The following is a 6,419-nucleotide window of genomic DNA, read 5'->3' as shown; positions in this document are numbered from 1 at the left end:
AATTATTGCTAAACTAAAAGCTATAGAACCAACTATAGTATTACTTCATACCTGGTCTCCCACGGCCTACCAATTCCTAATTCCAAACCTGTTGTCGCCCTCCCACAGCCTTGCAAACAGACCCACCATGGCCTAAACCATCTGAAGAAATCCATTAGCAAGTCACAGATTTGCCACAATCTCCCCGCTACACAGGGATCAGTGAATGCTACGAGTCACATCGCAGTCTTACAACACTCCTACTCTATCTGCGAACTCATGAATGCTACGGTCCACCCCGCAGTCTTACAACACTCCTACATTATCTGACCTCTAGTGAATGCTACGGGCCACCCCACAGTCTTACAACACTTCTACACTATTTGCTAACTAGTAAAGGCTACAGGCCACCCCACAGTCTTACAACACTTCCACCTTACCACAACTATCGCCCAAAGCCTTACCGCTAATCTATCAATTCGAACACATCCAATGTTGGGCATGCACTCGACCTAACACCTGAGTTGAACTCGAGTCATGACTGGAACCCCAACCTGGGTCCCCCAAATCCTACCATCAAACATTAATAAGATGTAAACCCAGTGTTGGGAAATTTCCCGAACTCCCAACTTACACAATCCTCAATCCAGACAGCCACTTGGACCCCCCCCCCCCCCCCCCCACGATGGGGATGCAAAACTCATCCTAGTTGCATATTTGCTTCTGTCTTGAATACTTGAACGGTTCTCCCCCACTTTGACTCGACTAAGCCTTTACAACACATGAGAATCGAAGGATTCCCAATCCTTCTTACCCTCTAATGATCGATCCACTGACAACCAACACTTACCAATGCTAGTGTCCCATCACTAACCATGCCAAAAGACCACACAACCTCTAAAGACCATCTGAACACTTTTCAAATTCCAGAAACAGTGATAATCCTAGATGTTCAAAATGATATCACACTGAAATCTTGAAGTCCATAGGACGTATGCGCTAACCAAAGCCTCAGCAACAGACTACCTCTCTCGGCACCCCCTACAAATCAATCCAAGCATAGTGACTGAAACCATTGAATCATGACGATGTCGGATAACCGGCCTGCTAAACAAGGACCACAGACCTTCGACCCAATGCCCTTGAATTGATCTCGACCAAAACCAGAAATAACAACCGAACACTTTGACCTCTCTATAAATGAAACAACTCTTACTAATCCACTAACGATTTATGGTAGGCAAACGGCATATAACATTTCTTGAAGATATAACCCAAACATAAGCAGAGATATAAACCAAAGATACGCTTAGCCAAAACCGATGCAAGATTCCAACAAAAAAATTTAGATAAAACCGAAAATAAAGCAAAAGATACATACCCACAAAATCGCATGCTAGAGTCCTGACCTCCCTTGTCTGACACTGCAAAGCCCGACTCCTCCCCCACTGGGGTCCTACCTTACCCTCCGTCTATTGGTAATCCTCAAAGTAGCCGGAGCAGACGCACTCACTGCTCCTCCCTTCAACATCGGATAGTCGCCCATCTTGTGGCCCACCTGATCATAGTGAAAACATAACGGCCTTGCCCCCTAAGGAAAATCCCTGCTGACATGTGTTGGACAAGGTGTCTAAGTCCATAACTTATTTGGTATATACTTGACCCGACCCAGCATGGTCCATTTGGGTTGCACTTCACCCAAACTATTTATGGATAATTTTATGAGAGTTATACACATATGTTTATTAATATATTATAAGTTATAATATATTAATATGAAGTCATGTTATTTAATTAGTCTTAGTCTTAAATTAATTATGAATTAATTTAGAGATTAAAAGGAAGACTAATTAGATTGTGGGCTATTGGTTTTATATACTGTGGGCTAACACTCATTTGTTAATGGGCTAGGCTTATATGGAAGTCCATGGATGATCCATGGAGCTTTTAACCCATGGATCCTTGGAAAGGAAAAGACATGGGTTATTAGTGAAGGGTTTTTTGAGCATTCTAACACTTCCTAAGTGTACATGCAACCCTAATAAACCTTGGATCTATGTTTGTCTAAGATACATGCAAATAATTATTTTTCCAAGGTTCATATCTTAACTAGCATGGCATGGGGAACAAGAATCAAATAAAGCTAGTAGAAATGCTTACCTTGAAGTTGTAGTTGATTGCTTGGAGTTTTAGAGCCTAGCACCAATAATGTGGATGCCTCAAATGAAAGTCACAAATCACCACAAACTTGGAACTTTGAGAGAATAAATACTACTATCTTGAAATCGGCCTCACCTCAACAAGTGTCAACTAGTATGATTTCAAGAACCAAAGCCTCCTTTATATAGTGTGGTGGATTAGGGTTACATCCATGTAAACCCTAATACCCATGTCTCTTCATTTCCATGAGATCCATGGGTCAAAGCTCCATGGAGAATCCATGGACTTTTCCATCCAAGCCTAGCCCATTCTAAATAAGCATTAGCCCACACAATATAAATATAGAAGCCCATATTTAATTAGTAATATCTTTGATCACTAAATTAATCCTAGATTAATTATAGATCACTACTAATTAAATAATATGATCTTATATTAATATATTAGAACTTATAATATATTAATAAATCATAACTTGTACTATTCTCAAATATTATCCATAAATTGTTCGGGTGAAGTGCAACCCAAATGGACCATGCCGGGTCGGGTCAAGTACATACCAAATATAGTTATGGGCTTAGACACTATATCCAACAGTCTCCCACTTGGATAAGTCTAGTAACTATATTTGCAAGTATAACTTCAGGAACCGATCAGCAATCGTAGCTCTTTAAACTCTGTTGAACTAGAACGCGCCATTTAGATAAGTGATCATATAATCCTCTGTTCTAGATATCAGCCGGACAAATACATGGAACATTGTCTTACTTATTGTCCAGCAGTTTGTTTCCCGATTTCTGATTTGTTTGACAAAGAACTTAATTGAACACATCAACTTAGTTCTGACCGGGCCCGGTACATAGGTCAAAACAAAATCATCGAGTGGCCCAGATATCAGCTTCTAATCCAAGAAGGAACAGATAAACTTCGACTCATATGTTTGTTCTACCACTCATTGAATTACACACAAAAGCACGTTTTATAACATCGAGTTACCAATGCGTTTTCGTACAATCAATGCATAACCAACTCGTAAGTAACAAATCATATCTCTAGGTTTGAAGACTTATATGATATTACCGTCTCACGATCACTCGAGATAAAATTCCATGAAGTGATTCCAGTGAGCGTGGGTTGAGTCCAATGCTCAGAACTTATGAGCACTCATGATTGTTGTAGCCTTGTCCAACACCTTAGACCTCTGCAACCAATCATGACAGTCTTGATTCATACCTACTTCCGACATATGACCGACTGTGGAGGTTTGAATAATATGATATACCAAACATAATTATTCTGGAAGTCAAAACATGCAAAAGAAATATAGTAAAAGATCGACAAGAGATAGCAACACTTTACTCATAAATAAAACACCTTTTATTCATCATCAAATGTCAATTACACTTTACAAATTTCTGGGTTATCTAACTACTAAAACTTATATCATCCTTCAGCCCTATGCTCCGAGCATGCTGGAGATGCTTAACCCTACTCAGTCCCTTCGTGAGGGGATCTGCCGGGTTCTCATCCGATGATACCCTCTTCGCCATGAGGAGTCCTTCTTCAATTCGATGTCTGATAAAATGGTATTTTCTGTCGATGTGTCTGGATCTCCCGTGATCCCTTGGTTCCTTGGCTAAGGCAACCGCACTATTGCTGTCACAGAAAATCTCCATTGGCTCTTTTATAGCTGGTACAACTCCAAGGTCTCCGATGAAGTTCTTTAGCCATATAGCCTCCTTTGCTGCCTCGCTTGCTGCTATATACTCTGATTCACAAGTTGAATCTGCCACTGTCTCTTGCTTGGAACTCTTCCAAGAAATTGCTCCTCCGTTTAGGGTAAAGACCCAGCCTGACTGAGAGCGGAAATTATCCCTATCAGTCTGGAAACTAGCATCACTATACCCTACAACTCTCAAGTCATCACTCCCACCGAGGGTAAGGACCCAGTCCTTAGTCCTTCGCAGGTACTTGAGGATATTCTTTACCGCAGTCCAGTGTTCCTTGCCAGGGTTCCCCTGATACCTGCTAACCATGCTTAAAGCAAAGGCTACATCAGGTCGAGTACACGTCATAGCATACATGATCGATCCTACAGCTGAAGCATAAGGTAGTTGACTCATTTCTGCTATCTCAGCCTCAGTGCTAGGGCTTTGTGTCTTACTCAATCTGGCATTACTCTGAATAGGTAACTCACCTTTCTTGGAGTTATGCATGTTGAATCTTTTCAACACTTTGTCCACATAGGTGCTTTGACTAAGTCCAATTAGTCTTTTACTCCTGTTTCTCAAAATCCTTATCCCTAGGATATAGGCAGCTTCACCAAGGTCCTTCATAGCAAAACACTTCCCAAGCCAGGACTTTACTTCCTGCAAGGTTGGGATGTCATTTCCTATGAGTAGTATGTCATCCACATACAGTACCAAAAAACTGACTATGCTCCCACTAGCCTTGATATAGACGCAAGATTCATCTTCACTCCTTGAAAAGCCAAATTCCTTGACTTTCTCATCAAAGCAAAGATTCCATCTGCGAGGTGCCTGTTTCAATCCATAAATGGATTTCTCGAGCTTACACACTCTATTGGGGTACTCTGTACTGACAAAACCCTCTGGCTGAACCATGTAAACATCCTCAGCCAACTTTCCATTAAGGAAGGCAGTTTTGACATCCATTTGCCATATTTCATAATCATGAAATGCAGCAATGGCTAACAGAACCCTAATAGACTTTATCTTGGCCACTGGTGAAAAGGTTTCATCATAATCAACTCCCAGAGTTTGAGAATAACCTTTTGCAACCAGTCGTGCCTTATAAGTGTGTACATTACCGTCCATGTCGGTCTTCTTCTTGAAGATCCATTTGCACCCCACTGTCTTACGACCTGGTACATTTTCAACCAAGTTCCAAACTTGATTGTCATACATGGATTGTATCTCGCTATCCATTGCCTCTTTCCACTTGGCAGCCTCAGGGCCTGCCATGGCTTCCGTGTAGCTGTTAGGTTCATCCAGACCTACTAGTGTCTCATCACTAATAAGTGTCTCACCTTCCGCAGTAATATGGAAGCCATAATAATGCTCAGGTGCATTCCTAACTCTTGTGGAACGCCTAAGAGGTACAGGCACATCAACTGGCTCAACAGGAGTTTCCTCCTCAAGTTGAGGGCTAGTGTTTGAAGTTCCTTCACCGCTTGACTCTTGAATTTCTTCAAGATCAATTTGCCTCCCACTGTCCCCTTGGCTTATAAATTCTCTCTCTCGAAAAACTCCTCTTCTTGCTACAAAGACCACATTATCACTAGGTCTGTAGAAGAGGTAACCAAAGGATTGTTGTGGGTAGCCGATGAAAATACACCTCTCGCTTCGAGGTTCGAGCTTATCATGAGTCTCGCGTCTCACGAAAGCCTCACAACCCCAAATCTTGATGTGGTCTAGCTTAGGTACTTTCCCAGTCCACATCTCGTGAGGAGTTTTGGCAACTTTCTTTGTAGGGACAAGATTAAGAATATGGGCGGCAGTCTCTAAGACATACCCCCAGAATGAGATTGGTAGCGTAGCTCGACTCATCATGGAACGAACCATATCCAACAAGGTTCGATTACGCCTCTCAGCCACACCATTCAACTGTGGTGTCCTGGGAGGTGTCAATTGTGAGACAATCCCACATTCCCTAAGATAGTCGAGGAACTCTGAACTAAGATACTCACCTCCTCGATCGGATCGAAGCATCTTAATGTTCCTGCCCAATTGATTCTCGACTTCCTGTTTAAATTCCTTAAACCTCTCGAAAGTCTCTGACTTATGCTTGATTAAGTAGACATATCCATATCTACTGTAATCATCAGTAAAAGTCAAATAATAACGATTAGCATCCCTTGTGGCATGTTTGAATGGTCCACACACATCCGTGTGTATAAGGTCCAACAAACCTTCACCCCTCTCACACGAGCCTGTGAAGGGTGATTTTGTCATTTTGCCAAGTAAGCATGATTCGCAACTATCATCTGACTTTAGGTCAAACGACTCCAAGACTCCATCCTTTTGGAGTTGGCCTATGCGTTTCTTGCTTATATGTCCAAGACGACAATGCCATAATGATGCTTTATCCAAGTTATTATTATTAGTAGAATCAATACACAAAACATTATTTCCTAAGTTATCTATAACAGATACAGCTTCATACACACCATCACAAGGTAATGCTTTAAAATAAAAAACATTATTATAGAAAACATCTATAGAACCAACTTCATTATTAAATGAAAAGGTAAACCCTTG

This window comes from Lactuca sativa, chromosome 5, assembly GCF_002870075.4.
Source record: "Lactuca sativa cultivar Salinas chromosome 5, Lsat_Salinas_v11, whole genome shotgun sequence".
NCBI lineage: Eukaryota > Viridiplantae > Streptophyta > Magnoliopsida > Asterales > Asteraceae > Lactuca > Lactuca sativa.
The sequence above is the reverse complement of the archived record's forward strand: the minus strand, read 5'-3'. Positions refer to the sequence as shown.